Raw genomic sequence first — 18,911 nt, forward strand, 5'->3', positions numbered from 1 at the left:
CTCCTGCTCAACAGGTTCACCAACATCCAAAATAGTAGCAAGCCCACTGACAAGGCCAGAAGAAGATATGATTTCCTCACGCGCTGATCTACTTGCAGCCAAGTTTATGACAACCGCAATGGATTTCTCTGTCCAAGAATGGTCACCCGAATTTGTGATAAGGGCTTGCAAACTGTCAATGACACCAGCTGATAGAAGGGGGGGAATATTGGCTTGGTGGCCAGAAAGATTATAAAGGGCATGGAGCGAATCAAGCCTACATTGTACATCAGGTTGATGCTGAAGAACCTGAATCAAGAAAGGGACAGCTTCACTGGATCCAATAATGGGCTTGGCCTCTTCAAGGCAGGACAGGTTAAGGTAAAGGGCTGTTGCAGCTCCAGCACATTTGCGATTAACGATCATCTTCCCCAGCAATTCAAGCACTTTTCCTTCCAGCATCAAGTCCTTGTTTCTGAAAAGCAGCATAGTGAAATTGAATAAGAACTTCCAGTGTATAATAATCTATTCTAATAATAATCCATTCTAATAATAAGCACCTATAAACTGCAATATAACCTCTATCCCGCGTCTCTCTAGTTGATAACAATGTCCAAAATTCAAGACATCAAGATTTACAAAGCAAGTACCTGTTATTATTCACAGCCAGATTGAAAAGAGCCATGGTTCCAACTTCCTGAGCTGTCTCATTCCTTGCTTGCAAGGCCGAGTCCAAAAACCGCAATAATGCTTCAACAAAACCATTTGCCCCCATGTATATTCTGGCTTCTTCATCATCCTTTAGCAAGTGCCTTATCTGTTCTACCACTTTGCACTGTTTTGTTATGTTGTCTTCTTTTTCTAAGATGACCAAAAAGTCTTTATACCTTTCGAATAAATTGACCCCACATTCATGCTCCTGTGGAGAAACATCTTCAACTTCATTTCCTTCAGCTTCCTCAATAACACCACTATCCTCCAAGGGTACCACCTTCACACCCTTGAACTTGAAGTACCCAACATTATCGGTTAATTTTGATTTTGCAGTATCACTGTCTGACAGAGCCAATCTCCAGTAGTTCAGATCAAGAGACTCGGGAGGGCCATCTGGAACAGGAACTCCATTCTGTTCACACCAACTAGCAACTAGACCCTTTACACAGTAATTTGGAGTCAATCCAAGATGACACAGCTGCTGCTGAGTTTTTGGCATGTCTTGTGCCCATCGCTGAACCACTTCTCTATGCAGATTCTTTCATACGTCTGTCCAGAAGCAATAATTACAGGATCATACATGAGTTGCAATGATATTGGGCACCTTAATTCTTCAGGAGGGACAGGAATCTGCCCAGATCTCCTGAAGTTTGGCTTGAAGTTAAAAGAGCTGAGTTTTGAGAGTTGTCTGTCAAAGGCATGGCCATTAATTCCAGGCCCACTACCATCCTCAAATGATCCTTGAACAGTTGGAGAACAAGGTGTAGAACCCTGTGAGTCATTATCATCCGAAAATTCATTTCTAAATAATTTTGAGTATTTTCTCATTAGATGCAAAAGATAAGCCACAATTGATTCCTTTCTTTTGTCTTCCTCAGCACGAGCTCTGTCTATAAGTTTCTTCAAAGCCCGTCTCTCTCTAAGTGCAGCTCTGGAAGATGTGATACCAAGTCTAGAAGCAGCCTGGTGAAAAGATTCAAGTTCACCAGTGTCGTTAGAGTTGTTGAATTTTCTACCTTGCTGGAGCAATGCAATTATCTCATCACCAACTTGTTTCTCCATCGAATCAAGTGAGAATTCAATCCCCATAAGATCAATCAAAATTTCTGAAATCTGAAATTAGAAAAAGGCTGGGTTGACATCGCTTCCTTCAAGAAGAACCAATGAAATACAAAAGGAGAATGCACACTACTAGGTTAAGAACTTAAATGAAAAGCAATAGAAGAGGAGGAGGAGATGACTGCAACATTTACGATGCATAAGGCAGATAGATTTACAGGATGAGGCTCAAAAGTCCAGAAGATATGGTAAAATTTGAACAAACCAATGTCCGAAATGCTCAAATCTCAAGTTGCCCCGAAAAAATAGCTAAAACATTATTTTTCAACCAGTTTAAAAGTAGCAAAACCACATACTTATCTTGATCCATAATCGTCTTTGCAATACACAAGCACTTCAAATGTCCATTAATGAAATATTAATGATGCTTAATTAATACATGCAAGACTGATTAGAGCATACATGTATTGGACCACATCAAAGACTAACAGTAGTGGCAGGATCAAGTTAGATCACTAAAAGAAAGAACCAATATAAACGTTACCTGTGAACCAATAGCTTGTGGAACAATATCTTCGACACGCCTCAGACCATCTTCAAGAGCGCATCTTGCCTTTTCGAACTTTAGAACAACAGAGTCACCAGTTATAGCCTGATCAAAAGAATGTGTAAGTGAATAAGTGGAGAAAGAAGAAATAAAATTCGACGGCTTTCAGTATGATAAAGTCCAAAATTCCAACTATGAGGAATAGCATGCAAGTCATTGTACTATCAGAAAAACAGCTGAGTCGCCACTGTTTTCACGCAATCAAATATTTCCTAGTAGCTGTCTATCCAAATAACAGGAAAGCGAGGAGATAAATCGTATCTTCTGGTTACCAAAATGACAACCAGAAAAAAACGAATAGTTCACTAAATGGCAAATGCAGGTTAGATTTTTTATGACGTTTAGTGTGAGGGGACGAATTGAGAACCAAAGTCAAGAAAAAAATAGCTTAGATAAACACCACATGTTAAACAAGATCACAGCCATACCAAGTAAAGTTTACTACACTCTGCACAGTGTTGAAGAATATTCTTCGTCTTCTCAAGGGCAATGTGCAATGCACACAATGCTTGAATGCCTGATGTACTTCTTGGCCTTGCTGCTTCCAAGTCAGGAAATATCCCCAATACTTTAGCATAAATTGCTGATAAACTCTTACACATCCCTCCATTGCAACTACAAAACCAACCACATTTTTTGTCTTTTTGTCAATTGCTTGCAACATTCATGATTTACAATAAACACCTTAGAAAGTTGTGATTGATATTACATAACACAACAAAAGAGTTAAACCATCAAAGATGCTGCAACAAATTGGATTCAATGCCCTCAAAAGTACCTCCAATTCATCAGGTGAACTATATTTTTTCCTTAACGTAATCAAACTAAATCCTGCTACCAAACATGGCCCAACTATTATTATTAACAAAAGTGTCATTTTTTTCAAAGAGAATCATCATACACCAAAATGGCTGAATTAAAAAGCATAAGGGTACCGTTAGACAAAACCTTTCATTAAGAACAAAATGCCAAATATCAAGTACTAAAGGAAAAAGAATCAAAACGAGTCAGACAAACATGTACATCAGAACCCTCCAAACATCCAATATATAGAACCATCCAACAACCTAAAGGCAGAATATACCAATTAGGCATACCTTTGGTTCCCCAATTAAGAGCAAAATTTCTTCAACTTCAGCAGTTTCCATGATTCACATTAACGGTGATTCAACTTTACCTCACCTGAAAAATTAGTACGTAACTAGAAATAATCAGAATCTATGAATAAGGTAATGCACCAATAACCATGGCAAGTTAACCTAATAAAAAGAGAAAATTTAAAACAATAATAAAGGTAAAAATCAACCCCAAACGGAAAATAGCAAAACTCAAATCCTCATCCAGATTGTGGAAACGAAGAGATGCTAAAAACAAAATCCTCGCTTCTTTAACTAAAAACCCATCACTTGAAAAAACAAATTCTGACATGTCAGAATACAAGTTAGTTCCTACATAATTGGGATTCGAATGAGATCAGAAAGGCATAATGAGGCAAACGATGCAATAGCTTTGGTTGGAGCAAAGTCGAAAAATTTTGTAGTTTTACTTATAAACTTCTTAAACCAAAAATATAGGAGCGGAAAAAATCTTAACCGATGTAGAATGAAAATATGCGTTCAAAACAACAGATGAAAACGAGTACAGCAGAGCCAGCCTAAAATCCAACCAAAGAGCAAATGTTTTTACCCAAATGATGTACAATCATGATCAAGCAGAACCAAAATACAAAAAGGTTTGCAATTAATCACGTACAATGATTGACGGAGGCTCGAGGAAATGAAGACTTGAGCAGAAATTAAGGGACCATGTGTTGTATTGGCCTTATCACAAGCAGAAACTTTAATTGCTTCCTTTGACCAGCTTTAGCTAATTTCACTAGTTCTCTCTCATATATTCAGGAGATATTCAAGAAACCATATAGGAAGAAAGAGAAAGGGCTGCTTTTCAGATTTAGACTCGAGGGCGAAAGAGATGATTATGATGGTGATGATGATGGAAATTGGAAAGCCAAAGGTAATGAGAGAGGGAGAAGGCTTTTGGTTAATTTTAGAAGAGTAGGGAAGAGAGGGGCCAGGGGAGTAAATAGGGAGGAATATTTGAAATTACTATTTAAATAGGGGTACAAAATAAAATAAATGATATCAAATCTGGGGACTATGAGTGAAGGTTAATTTTTTCAGTATTCTGTTATGGAAAGTACTCTTTCATCTTCTTTTTTTTTTTTTTTTGGATTTAAAAATGATTTTCGAGGGTTTTCTGTAGAAAAAAATAATAATTTTGGAGGGGCTCTCGGAATTTTGAAGGCCGATTTTGTCTCCCAAGTTCATCGGCCGACAGTTGCCGACCTCCTGGTTTGTCGGCTAGCAGATCTGGCTTAAATGTGATTGTAATTTGTCCATTTTGCCATCCTTCCTTCTCTTTCTAGTCACGGAGGTTACGCGACTTCTTTTTGAACGATTTTCACTTTCACCGGCACTTTATACCTTGAGTGACCACGGAATTTTTTTTTTTTTTCTTTCCCTTCCTTCATTGTATACACAGCAGTTTCAGGTGTTAGTTTTCACATACAATAATTATAACGGTGCCTATTCAAATGATAAATTAGATATAATTTAAGTGTTGCTAACAAATAATATTTTATATATTGACAATGCATACACTATCAGCGTTGGATAAATGACAATTATATAAAATTTAAATTTAAAATTTAACTTTTGTACGTATGCTATAAATCAAACGACATTAATGTATACACTATCAGTATATATAAAATTTACTCAAACAAATATTAATGAGTACTTGTCAGAAAAATCATAACTATGATAATATACAATGATAGTTTTACATCTCAATTGCTACTGCATTTCTAGTTGTTAACTTGCAAGTATAATCATTTTTCTCATTTGCCCTGTTCCGTGGAATAGTTGAGGATTGACATGCAAAATTAGAGCATTATCATAACCGTTTTGAATGCCAGAACGGTAATAAATGATTAATTAAACCTAAGCAAAAGAGAAACAGTAATCAAGTGCAATAACAAGAATCGGATGATGAATAAGCATCATTTATTTTTTATTAATTATTATTATTATGGTGGCTGCTTCAGCATTTTTAAAGTGATCAAGCACTTTGTGAAAGGATCTGATTTAAGTGGCAAGCTCAGTCGAAAAAAGAAACCAAAAAAAAAAAAAAAAAGCGAATTAGGACATGATGGTGCTTATTGATTGCCTAATAAAATCTGCAAGGTGCGCCATGAAATATAGCCTGACGTGTAAACCATCCCGATTAAACCCCAAGCTATACTTTAATAATAACCGTGGAATCCAATTTGGCCACATTTTATAGATAAACCCATGCAATAAACTATCTAACCTGCCTGCATGTTACGATGTTCTTGATTTAAATGTCAATTTCCCGTATTTGTACTTTCATCAAAAAGCATATTTTAATGTCATTTTGTGATGTTCATGATTTATCACCTTGGTAAGGAGTTCATTTATGAAATAGAGATTCTTTAACCAAATTAACTAAGGCTTTGTTTGGATTGCATTTTTCTGAATTTTTTTGGCAAAAAAAAATTACTATAATGATTTGAAATATGCGAGATAAAAAAAATAATTGAAAAATGTGTCTACGAAAACGTTACAAATTTTCTTTGAAAATCTAGAATCCAACACACGCCCTAAACAATCTATTGGATATAGATATAGAGGGTAAGAGGGCTTGCAATTGAATGTAAATATATTTACCGACAATTCAACACTAAATCATTTCCAATTGAGGTTATACTCCTAAGTAGCCTTTTTTATAATTTAACCTGCATATGCAACAAATTAAGACAATTGCATCTGTTAAATAGTAGCGGTAAATCATTAACAAATATGAGTCAACCAATGACTAACTGTACAATTTGTATCATAATTTGATTGCAGTATTTTTACTTAAAAATAATATATCAATACAGTTTTCACATTGACAGTTTGATTCGAGATGATTTCTTAGGAGCAGTGATTCGATCTTATTAGCGAAGAAGCCGAACATGTATTAGCACATGATTTTAATCTCACTTCTAAACTTTTAAATCCATGTACTTTCCTCTTTTTTTGTTTTATTTATCAATTCCATGAATGTGGACAAAAAAACAGTTTGACAAGGGTCTTGATGTAAAAGTCAAAAGGTTGAAACGTTTTAGAAACTGGATGTCATGAGTTCAAATTCCTCTTTTTTCCTCCTCTTGTTCTTGAATTCCACCTCCCCCTTGTGGGGACGGCGGGCCGGGGATAGGGAGGTGCGAAGACTAATGAAAAAGGAATGCAGAGAGGGATCACACGAACGATTAGGACGCTGGTGAGGGCTACGGATTGGGCAAAAAGGTAAATTCGTATTAATTTGATACTGTCGTCCCCCAACTCTGACCAGCGGATGTCGCCATAGATGAGTACGGCAAACGTGGATTTAAATTAGTATCAGATCAGTGCCAGTCCACGTGGGTGAAGTTTTCACCATCGATTTTCGCACAATTATTTTGCAGCGCAATTGAACCTGCCAAGTGCCACCCAAGTCACCCCAAAACAAGGGAAAATTAAAATTGCCAAAGCCAGATCCGTAATTAGCGGAAACGCTTGTGCTTATCCTATGATATGGAGTGAAATCGTGCTCCGGGTAGCCCACTTTGGATTAGGCCAGTAAATTAGGTCTAATGAGTCGGGACTTTTGTAAGCTCGAGGCCAACTCATTTAATTTGTGACACCTTCAAATTTCAGGTTACGAGTTTCGAGCTAATAAATGTAAAACTTATATTCAACTCTCATAATATTCGAGTTATGAATCTTATTTGAATTTAGTCTAAATTCACTTATCAATTAATTTTATTAATATAATTTCTATAACTATTAAGTTGTAAAACTAATTTAACATTCACATGAGTACAACATTAAAACTAAATATGAACGAGTAATGGTTCTTAAAAAGTATAAATCAATATTTTTTTCAACAATATTTATATTTATTTTGTTCGAAGTAAATAGAAAATAGTAATGAAATATGTGATCATAAGCCAATATATTTTCAACTATTGGAATTTTTTCATAGTCTTGTGACTTGAATACAAACATACCAACACAAAAAGAAATCAATTAATATTATGCTATGACAAAAATTTATTCAATGAATAAAAAATAATTACTCAATAAAAATATCATATAATTGGGTATAGAATTGATTAATTGTATATAATATAATACCAAAACATAAATATTATGTATATTACCTATATATATCAGTATAAAATCAAAATATAAATATTACCTATATTATATATATATATATATCTAGGTAGGGCCAGGCCTATATCGGGTTTGAATCTGATAAATCCCAAGCTCGGCTCATAGTTAATGAGAGCCTAGTTTTGAAGCCCAAACTCAGCCCAGCTCACTGATATTGCAGATTCATCGAGCTTTTTATCGAGTTGAACGGATTGGACTCGGACTAGTCCGACCCTATTGAAAATCATACTCTGGATTGCTAGTTTAAAAATAAAAAATGTGAAATTTTGAAGTTTTGGTAAATAAAAAATATTGTAGATATGAGTGAGGTTAAAAAGGTGATCACAAAATATGAATTTTTTGAAGTTTTGGTTAAAAGATATACTATAGATGTATGAAAGATAAAAAGATAATTAAAAAATGTGTTTATAAAAAGCATCAAACTGAGTAAATCTTATATACACTGACGGCATATACACTATCAAGGTTGGATATATGACACATACGCAAAATTTAAGTTTTAAATTTAAATTCGAATTATGTGTCAATGGTGAAAGTGTATACACTGTCAGATGATTAATCCTAAACTTTTTGCTTAAACAATAGCAATCCGAATATGGCTATTTTTCTTTCTATGGGTTATGTTTTCTTTGAAGCTCGGTAATTTTGGTTTGATATGCTTACTACCTTTTTTTTTCCTTCGTGTACAATATATCTTTTGCCTTTTTCGACATTCTCTTCTACAACTAAATTTTTGAAAGCCATGTTGGAAACTAGCGCTGAGAGGAGAATCATAATTTTAATTCCAACAGTTTGGTTCCTGAAGAAATAATTGATCCTTGTTGCTTTTTATTTTAAAGAAAAAGAAAAACAATTGGCAAAATATAGCCCCTAATTGTTCCACTTTCTATCCGAAGAAGAAGAAGAAAGAGATAATTGACAATTTTAGCAATCACCAATAACGAAGGTCACATATAGATATTAGTCAAAACAACAAGGTTAAAATTTATTTTTACCTGGGTCAGCAAAAATTTATGCAACTAGTTTTTTTTTTTTTTTTTATTTAAGGATTTTTCTCTAACGGATTGACACTCCTTAGTGTGCTTAAGTTACATTTAACCAATATCTTGAACACAACATTCACCCTCTTGCATTTTGACATTTTTTTCCGAATCAAATTTTTTACTTTTTTTAAAGAAAAATTGACACATGAAACTTCTCTTAAAAAGTGATTACTGGGCCTGCTAGCCAAACTCCCTTTTATTTTATTTTTTCAGCCTATTAGACTTCATTGTTTGAAATGGAAAGTGAATGTGATTTGTGTGCACATTTTAAGTATTTTATTTAATTATTGTGGCTAACATCCACGCGATTGCCATCATCGTTAGTAATTGGTCAAATTCTTTTAATTGTCTATTTTTCATATCAAAAGTAACAGCATTAAAGATTAGATTTGTTTACAATCAAATTTGAAAAATTACGTCATCGAAGAGTCTAAACTTTAGGTACCGAAACTGCAATTATTCCTTGCTTCAAATGATAAATGTTTGCCTTTTGACACCTAACTTAGGAATTGAAGGGTGGAACCGAGGATCCCTTTGTCCCATGCTACCAGGAAAAGGCAAAAAAGGATGTCGAATTGAACGCCTTCCGAGTGCTAATACACATTCCAAAAAAGAAGTGGATTAGCAAGTGATGGACTATCATTCCAAATTTATTCGTGCATTCATGAAGGGCAGTCAAATCGTGCCTGCTTTACGAATAGGATCGAGGTTCCGGCGAAGCTGCCGGAAACTGTTCGTAGAAGCTTGAGAGGGCAGATTGTACAGTTACAGGCTGAAGGGCATGCGACAAACTATTTTATTTATCCAAAACCCACATCCCACGAGAAAACATAAATCCGTAGGAAGTAAACCAAGAAAAAAAAAAGAAGGGATTTATTCCATTCAAAGCAAACACTTGAAAAGCCCAAATCGAGATTACAAAAGTGGCTTGAGTTTACCATACCATTCAGATTCAAAATAAAAGCATAGCCAATCAACAACTCACCTTGAACTTGAGCTCGAATTCTTGGTGCTCATTTGAATTGTTATTTTTAAAAGTTTTTATATAAAATGTACCAAAATAATTTAATTTGATGTATGTAAAATAAAAATATTTTTCCCTAGAAAAACTATCATAGTTTTTAGCTTTTTGCCTGCTCACTTCCTCAAAAATTGGGTGACAAAAACGCATAATGCAGCATAAATCATCAGTCCAAAAGTTGGTGGCCACCACCAAAGCATTAAAGTTTGATGGGGTGGGAGGCAAGCGCTCACCAAATCTTGCTTCCTACCAATTGCCACGTTAAAAGTAGCCTTGTTTAAAAAATTCAGGCCATTGCGTAATGCGTCCGTTTGATTCGGGTGGTAGTTCAATCCCCTCGAAATTATCCCTATGACTGATTAGATCCGTTCTCTCTCCTAATATAAGATAGATTAGGTTATATAACAATTATGTCTCTGAAAAAAAAAAGAGAAAAAAAAAGGGATGCATGCTGCAACATGTTGTGATGATAATTGTGCACATGCTTTGAAATAAAGATGAATGGACTATGAATTATTGGGTGGGGATGAGAGATGCGGTGCTAGCGCGATGCATGTAGCAACCCATGCGGGCGACGACCGACAGAGTGCGCCATGGTGGCTGCTCCGGGGAGCAAGAGGACAGCCACATATTATCAATCAATTAACATCGTCCATACATGAGGACACGATCTAGTTCTTCCAGTCTCTCAATATTGTCTCGATCGCGCTAGCTATTCTGAACAGGGAATTTTCAGTAAATTAGGTTGCGCGGTTCTTTCATGATTCTGATGTTAAATAAACCTTTTTTTTTAAAAAAAAAAAATTTTTGGTCTCTATCGATGAACAATTATTCGAACTCTGAACCAGGCTCAAATTTGTTCCTAATTTTATCCACCTTTGAAGAATAGATACAGTATTTAATACCACCATCTTTTAAGATTTACGGCTACATTATTAGTTCGTAAACCAGCCGAAATGGCCTGTCTAATCAATCATCATTCATTTATTCTCATCACGCATGCATAACATTTTTTCATTTTTGCGCTCAAATTGATTCGAGTTGGAGGCCCTTCTTGCCCGGGTAAATAACTTTTTTCGAACGGTTTGTATTTGGATATATATATATATATATATATATATATATATATATAATTAGTTAGGCTCATGATTTGTTGATTAATCATTTGATCCCTACCTAAGGAGACTGCTAGGGTTCTGTCTTCTCTGTCCTTTAGCAATATTCTTTCCTTCTTTTTTTTTTTTTTTTGTTTTCGTTTTTGCCCCAATTTGGCCATTAATGTACGGGAACATAATAAATTATTATTCTTTCTCTTGAACAAGGAGTCAATATTAATATGGGACGACAAACAAAAAGGGGTCAAAGTCAAACAACATGATTGCTTGTTGTATTAACTATTATGATTGATTGTGCTCAAATTTTCAAATGAACTGGGAACATTTGGATTGGAGTCCAACGGTTTCATTCATATATAGTACATTAGTATTCAGAAGATGGAAGTGGGATTAATTAATTAAGAGTTGTAATCGTACTACTACTTTTTTTTTTAAAATTTATTTATTTTCCCTTTTTTAATTAAGCATCTTACCTGCCTTTGCCGGTGGTGTACATATATATATATACACACACATGACTACATGAGTCAACCTTAGGCTCATAATTGAAGTCCAAGCAGTAGCAGCGGATTCCTTGTGTTGGTCCTACCACTGCCATGCATGCCATGTTACTGCAGCTACGTACTTTTCTAGTGATGAAGGAAGGAAAGGGTTCTCCTCTCCGCCACAACTTTTTTGCGTACGAGGTCGAGGGGTGAGATATTTTTTTGCCTTGCTGGTGCTGTTACTTGTGTGGGATGTGGAGCATAGGGTACTAACTCTTCGGATCCAGATCTGAGAGATAAGCGTTATGGTCATTAATTAATGAATGCCTGCTCATGATGATGAATCGATGATGCATAAATAAACATGGAGTTACTAAAACTGATTGAATTTGATTGATTACCTCTGCAGCTTAATTTGGTAATTAGGTCTGTCAATCGGGCCTAATGAGCCGTGCTTTGATGAGTTCAAGTTCAGTTCATTTAATTTGAAACATTTTCGGGTTTCGGGCTATGAGTTTCGGGTTCATAAATGTGAAGCTCATACTCAACTCACATAATATTTGGATTCTGAGCCTTAATCGGGTTTAGCCCAAACTCACTTATTACTCCTTACTTTTCTTAATATAATTATTATAACTATTAAGTATTTAGTAAAAAATATATTTGGATATATAATTATACATAATATCAAAATATAAATATTATATATATAGGTAATTAAAGGGCCGGGCCTATATCGAGTTTGAGCCTAATAAGGCCCAAGATCGGCTCACATTTAATTCGGGCCTAATTTTTAGGCTCAAACTCAACCCGACTCACTAAATGATCGGGCTCATCGGGCTTTTTATCGGGCCGAACTCGGGCTGGCCCAGCCCCATTGGCAGTCCTATTGGTAATGCCATTCCAATTCCAATTTAAGATCTCTCATACATACGAAAACCTCCTCTCACACTCTATATATATATATATATATATATATATATATATATATATATATATAGGGTTAATTACATTTACCTCCCCCGAGATTTGACCAAATAACGAATCGATCCCTGAGATTTGACCAAATAACAGATTCCCCCCTCACACTAACTTCTGTCACTTATAAGTAACGGAAATAGCCAAAAGTCTGAATAACCCTTATTAATTTCCATCAAACTTTTAAGACATAAAAATAGAAATATGTACTTACAATTTTACCCTTTAGGCAGGAAACAAGACAGATAGCGACTTTATCATTTCAACCCCTACAATCCCAACATCAGATTATCATACTGCACTCTCACTTTTCTTGAACTCTCTTTCCATGAAACCCTATGTTTCTATCGTTGCTTAATCCTTAAATCACTAAGATAAAACTCAAAAACTACAGTGCGTTGTCTACATATCAACATATTGTGGCTGGAGAAATTTTTCACAACAAAGGTTGTAGGTTCGGAAAGCTATTGGAGGCCTAAGCATGGTACTATCTTTAACTGATCATTTCTTGCATGGGTATTATATACTATTTGAACCAAAAAAATGAGTTCTGCATGCACGGATCTAATATTTATTTACATTAGATCCTTCTTAGTTTGATTTCTAGGACACAAATATGCTTCAAAATTAGGGGTTTTTGATTGTGATGCATCAATACAACATTGCCAGCATTTTTGGTTGCTACTGCATGTATAATAGTTATATGGGTGGTGAACGTAGTCATAAATAACAAGAAATCCAGATTTAATAATGTAAATCTGGAGTTTTTGTGAATTTTTTTAATATATCACTTTTTTCTACATTGGCAACATACATATGTAATTTTTAGTTGTTTGAACCACAATAAGGTTGTATTAGTCGTTTATCAAAATAGTTTTACAATTTAGAGTTTAATAGGAAATCTTTATTTATTTCCTGTTATGTCAGATTCCACGTTGATTCATATCTTCAAACTTAGTTGCATGCAAATCGGTTTTTTCTCATCATATTAATGCTATTTGTTAATGAAGCACATGATAAACTTTGTTGTTTTCGTGGTTTTAGGCTGGACTTGCAAGTGTCTACGACATTACTCTTCATTGTGAAAGCATGAAGTTCGAACTAAGGAATATTGATCCCGATCGCTATTCTTACATTGACTTGTTATCTGATGTTTGTGAGAATGTTTTGAATCGTATTTCTAGTCGACAAAATATCATGATTGCTTTATGTTGTGATATCCCTGGTACTGTGGAAACAATGAACATTGAAACTGATTCGGATGTGCTGGAAATGTTTGGTTTACATAGGAGGAATGGACGTATCAATGTTTATGTTAGGCAGGTTTGTGATGATGTTCAAGAGAACTTGAATGAAAATGCTGGTAATGGGAACAATATTGATGGAAATGGAAATATTATGGGGCTGAATTTTAATAATATTAGTGCCAATGTTAATAATGATAATGAAAACAACACGGGAATAGATGGTAACAATGTTGATATTGCTATGAACTTTGAAGTGGTGGGTGTTAACTTCCATGGGGCAGACAGTAGCAATACCAAAAGGGCTGGTAAGAAGAATTCAAAAGGTTGGGCAGAAGGAAATGCTAGACAAAATACTATAACTAGCAAAAGGTTGGGTAAAAGAAAGGAATTCGAAAATGTTTTGAATGGTGTTGATGCAGGGATCCAGGATGAAGTGGAAACTGATGATGAGCTATATGTTTATAGTGACAATGATGAGATGAGTGTTGACTTAGATGATGAACTATTTAGTACATTTGTACAAGAGGGATTGGAAAATGAGTTAGATTCTGGTGGAGACTTGTCTAATTATGAGTCCAATGATGAAGTTGAAGCTGAAAATGAGTCCGACAGTGACTTGGAGGATGATTTAATGGGTGCATGCCTAAATATTGCTGAGTTTTCCATGCCTGAGGGAGAGAAATTTAGGCTCTTAAAGGGAATGATATTTGCAAATGTTGATACTTTTAGAAGGGTGCTATATGAATATAAAATTCAGTGGGATTTTCCTCTAATTTTTGATAAAAATGAAAAGTCTAGAGTTACGGCGCATTGTGGCAATCAAGGTTGTGATTGGAGAGTACATGCTTCTCCAGCACCTGATAAGATGACATATATGGTAAAAACATGCACACCTGATCATACTTGTGTCATGAGTGAAAAAATTGTTGCTTCTGCCAAGTGGATTGCAAGAAAAATAATTGACCTATTGAGGGCAGATTCCACTGTTAAACCTGAGCTATTAAGGCATGAATTGGCTAAGTATGGTGTTTTTCCTACTGATATGCAGCTTTATAGAGCAAAGCAAAAGGCACAGGACATTATTGATGGTAGCCATGGTGATAGCTATAGCTTGCTGCCAAAGTATTGTGTCATGATTATGAATACAAATCCTGGTAGTATAGCTAAGATTCAATTTGAAATGACTTTGGGATCAGCTGTTCCTTCAGTTAAAAGAATGTTTGTGGGGTTAGATGCACTAAAGAAAGGATTTTTTGGTGGCTGCCTTCCTTTCATAGGATTTGATGGATGTCACTTGAAAGGGCCGTATGGAGGGGTTTTACTTTCTGCAATTGGTCTAGATGGAAATAATGGATTGTATCCTATTGCTTATGCCATTGTTGAGAGTGAGAATGAAGAAAGCTGGATGTTTTTCTTTGAATGGTTAGCTGCAATGCTTGATGACTTTCCAAGGGATAGGCCTTGGACTTTCATGACTGATAGGCAAAAGGTAAGATCTTAACAACTCATTCAATTAATCAATCACTGATTTTGGGATTTTAACACATGTATTTTTTGACGTTTGTAGGGACTGATTGAAGCCATTAACTCTAAGGTACCATGGGCAGTGAACAGAAAGTGTTGCAGGCATATATATAGCAATTTTAGAGGCCGTTTTCCAGGAGTTATGCTTAGGCAATTATTTTGGCAAGCTTCCAGGGCTTACACTGAAGTAAACTTTAAGGAGGCTATGGCCAAAATTAAGGATTTAAAACCTGCAGCCCACGAGTGGCTGGAGAAAATTCCTTATCACCTGTGGTCTAGGCATGCTTTCCCCACAGATTTGAAGAATGATCACATCACAAACAACATTGCTGAATCTTTCAATCATTGGATAGGAGATCTAAGGGGTAAGAATGTGTTAACATTGCTGGACAATATTCGATCTAAGTTGATGAGTAGGCTGCTAAAAAGATTTGAAAAAGGCTGTCTTTATAAGAATAATGTGGTTTCAAATGTGAAAAACAGACTTAATGTACTTGCTAATGAATGTAGAAAGTGCACTATACTGCTTGCAAGTGGTAACGAATTCCAAGTGAAGGATTGTAATGTTTCTTACATTGTGAACATCAATGAGAGAACATGTGATTGCAAGGTATGGAACTTGTCTGGAATACCATGCAAGCATGCAACAGCTGTTCTTATTAACAAGAGAGCAGATTTGGAAAATTATTGTGATTTTAGCAAGACAAAAGAATTTTACATCAGAGCATACAATGAAGTCATTCATCCAATCTCAGATGTAAAGTTTTGGCCACCTATTGAAGTGAATCCATCAAAAGTACTACCACCAGTACTTAGAAGAAAAGCTGGCAGGCCAAGAAAGGCCCGGAGAAGGGAGCAAGGAGAAGCACCAGCTGTAGGCCAAGGAAAAAGATCATCCACGCTGAAGTGTAGTTTGTGTCAACAATTTGGGCACAATAAAAGAGCTTGTGAAGGTGGTCCAAAGAGGGATAGAAAAGGCAATTTCAAGAGAAGAAAGGTGGAGTGCACTATTCAAACTCTTACATTCTTACGTACCATGGACTGTAATCTTAAGCATTTTCTAACCTTGTTTTCATTCTTACTGAAGTTACTTGGTCAGACCAGTGGAATGGAACCTCGTGTATCTACTGGAACTAGCAGACCAACATCTACTTATTGTCCCACACAAGAATCAGTTACTCTACCTGCTGGAAGTACACAACCTCCCATTGAAGTCTCTCAGGTGACTTCTAATGTCATGTACTCAAATTCTCATATTTGTAGATTTTGCTAACTATAAACATGCATGAAATTGTAGGGAGAAAGCAATACTAGACATGTTGCTTTATCTCAAACACCTGAAGAAATGTTTGGGAGTTCAAGAGCTTCAAATCTACTGGGCAAAAATCTTGCTGCTATGGTCATTGGAAGAAGATCAGTTGCTGGCAACAACAATGGAGGGTCAATATCAGGATCTATTCCTACTTCAGCACAACCAGGGCCTACATCAACATTGCCAGCAACTTCTGAAAAAAATTCTCAATCTAAATATGCAATGTTCTAGCCTTCAGGCTTTGTTTATATATGCTTTTTGTTGACATGGTTGCAAATGAAGATAATTAGGATTCTCAGTCTATTGTGCTTGTACTTATTAGACTTTATGGCCATGTTATGGTCTTGTTGTTCTGTTGACGGTTCATAGCACATATGTGGTGCTGATACTGATAAAACTCTGTGACCAGTGTATGGTCTTTTTGTTCTTTTGATGATTCATAGCACAATGGAACTAAGTTTTGCTTGTTTCTCTGTTTGTTTTCACTAGCTCTTTTCAAGTGCTTGGTATGAGATATTTTAGATTTTATGCAAACTGTTGAGTGCAGCTGAGTGGTCACATATTGCATGATTTTCCAGCCAGGGTTATGCGGAAGAGACTCAGGTTATTTTGCTGAAATGGAGTACGGTACGCCTAATTGTGTTCTTGATATAGGCACACAGTACGCCTCTTCAGGATCCTGAGTTGCGGCTTGATGAAAAGAAGCTGATTCTCAGCAATAGCGTATGCAAGGAGCCTGTTAAATCTATACCTTGGAGATTAATTTTGTCAAAATCTCCTGTGTGGGCCCTTATAATTTCTCACTTCTGTCACAATTGGGGAACATTTATTCTTCTAACATGGATGCCTACATATTATCACCAGGTGCAGCCTCATTCATTTGTGGCCTCCTCAACTATAGCTTCTAGAGCTTTAAGGACTTCTTCTAAGTTTACCATGATATAGTTCTCTACGAGTTTGATTTCTCACCTGACCTCTAGATTTGTAAGCTTAAGCTTTTGATGGTTAGTATAATATGACATTTTCTCTAAACAAGAAAAAACTGAAAGGATAGTAAATTGGCAGCTCTGCATTCTAGACGATTTGCTTGTTAAATCCTGAAATTAGTAAAAGTTTATGCAGTTCTACCTTCAACCATTGGTTCCTTTACACTTCCTTTCCCTTGTCTATTCAATTCTTCTTCTTCTTCTTCTTCTTTTTAATTATTTTCATACTCCTTGTTTGTACTATTTTTTGAACTATGAAAACATGCATAGCCTAACATGTTAAAAGTATAATGATATCTTCACGCGTCACTTGGAAATGATGCTGATGCTCCTAGTATCGGTTTCTTTTGTCATTGTTTTCTTGAAATAATTTTGGATTTCATATTACTGCTCACAGTAAGTCTAGAATTCTCTTCTAGATAATGAAGTTCACGATACTCACCAATTTTCATGTTAATAACAGCTTAATAAACCATATGATCGTACTGACTGGAAATGATATTGTTTTCTTAATTCTGTTACAGGTGTTGAAGTTTAATCTTACTGAATCTGGAATGTGTTCGGTCTTGCCTTGGCTTACCATGGCCTTCTCGGCAAACGTTGGTGGGTGGATTGCTGATTCTTTGGTGAGCAAAGGTGTATCTGTCACCATTGTTAGAAAGGTGAAGTATTATGCATGTAGTTGAACTGACTAATGTTTATGGTTAACTCATTGTGATTTATTACGTTGGTTTTGGCATACTTTGTGCTGGTGATGACGAATTGTAAATTGTCAACACAATCACATAGTGTGCAAAGTCTAAATTGTGAAGATATGTACATGCTGGACCACTTATTTTAGCTACATCCACTGAGGCTGGTTATGATAGGTCCAATCTTTTTCAAAGTTGCTTTGGCCTTCCTGTGGCATTTGCACTTGAGTGCAGCTAGATTAGTCTCTTTTAGTTGTAAGTTCAGTGGCTGAACTAATTTAATGTTTTGAGATCTTCGTGCAGATAATGCAGACGATTGGATTTCTTGGCCCTGCATTTTTCCTGACTCAGTTAAACCATGTTGATTCTCCTGCAATGGCAGTTTTGTGTATGGCCTGCAGTCAGGTCTGTGAATACCATACAATGAATCAAACATTAATTATTATCTATCTTTTTACATTGGAGGACTTGGGATTCGATCCTTCTTCCGAAACCAAGTTCGGTTTGAAGAATTTGTGGATTTCAGTCCTTAAGCTAATTGTCCAAATATGTTTTGGCAGTGGTAACAGCTGAGACAGGGCTTCTGGAAAAATTGACATTCTTGCAAACCAGAGGAGATGTATTGAGACGTTGCACCGAGTCAATAGTTGTGAACGGTTTAGGACTTGGATTGGCCCTTCTGAGTGGTATTGTAATATTAACAGCAGTTTTACCAAAGCATGAAGCTCCACACTTTAAGATGATGTACACAAACAACAAATGCTTGTCTTCTCAGTAACAATTATCCAAGTTTTTGTTATGAATAATTATTTTAATTGTTTGCATGAAATGAAGTAGACTATAAACAACTCGAAACAACCAAAC

The 18,911-nt window shown here is 35.7% G+C and overlaps 1 pseudogene; it reads right to left on the bottom strand.

Moving 5' to 3' along the window:
• Window positions 1-3: 3 nt before the first annotated feature.
• On the bottom strand, window positions 4-2,963 carry LOC140032779 (U-box domain-containing protein 6-like; annotated as a pseudogene).
• Window positions 2,964-18,911: the final 15,948 nt, after the last annotated feature.

The sequence above is a fragment of the Coffea arabica genome, unplaced genomic scaffold (assembly GCF_036785885.1).
Source record: "Coffea arabica cultivar ET-39 unplaced genomic scaffold, Coffea Arabica ET-39 HiFi ptg000055l, whole genome shotgun sequence".
NCBI classification, from domain to species: Eukaryota; Viridiplantae; Streptophyta; class Magnoliopsida; order Gentianales; family Rubiaceae; genus Coffea; species Coffea arabica.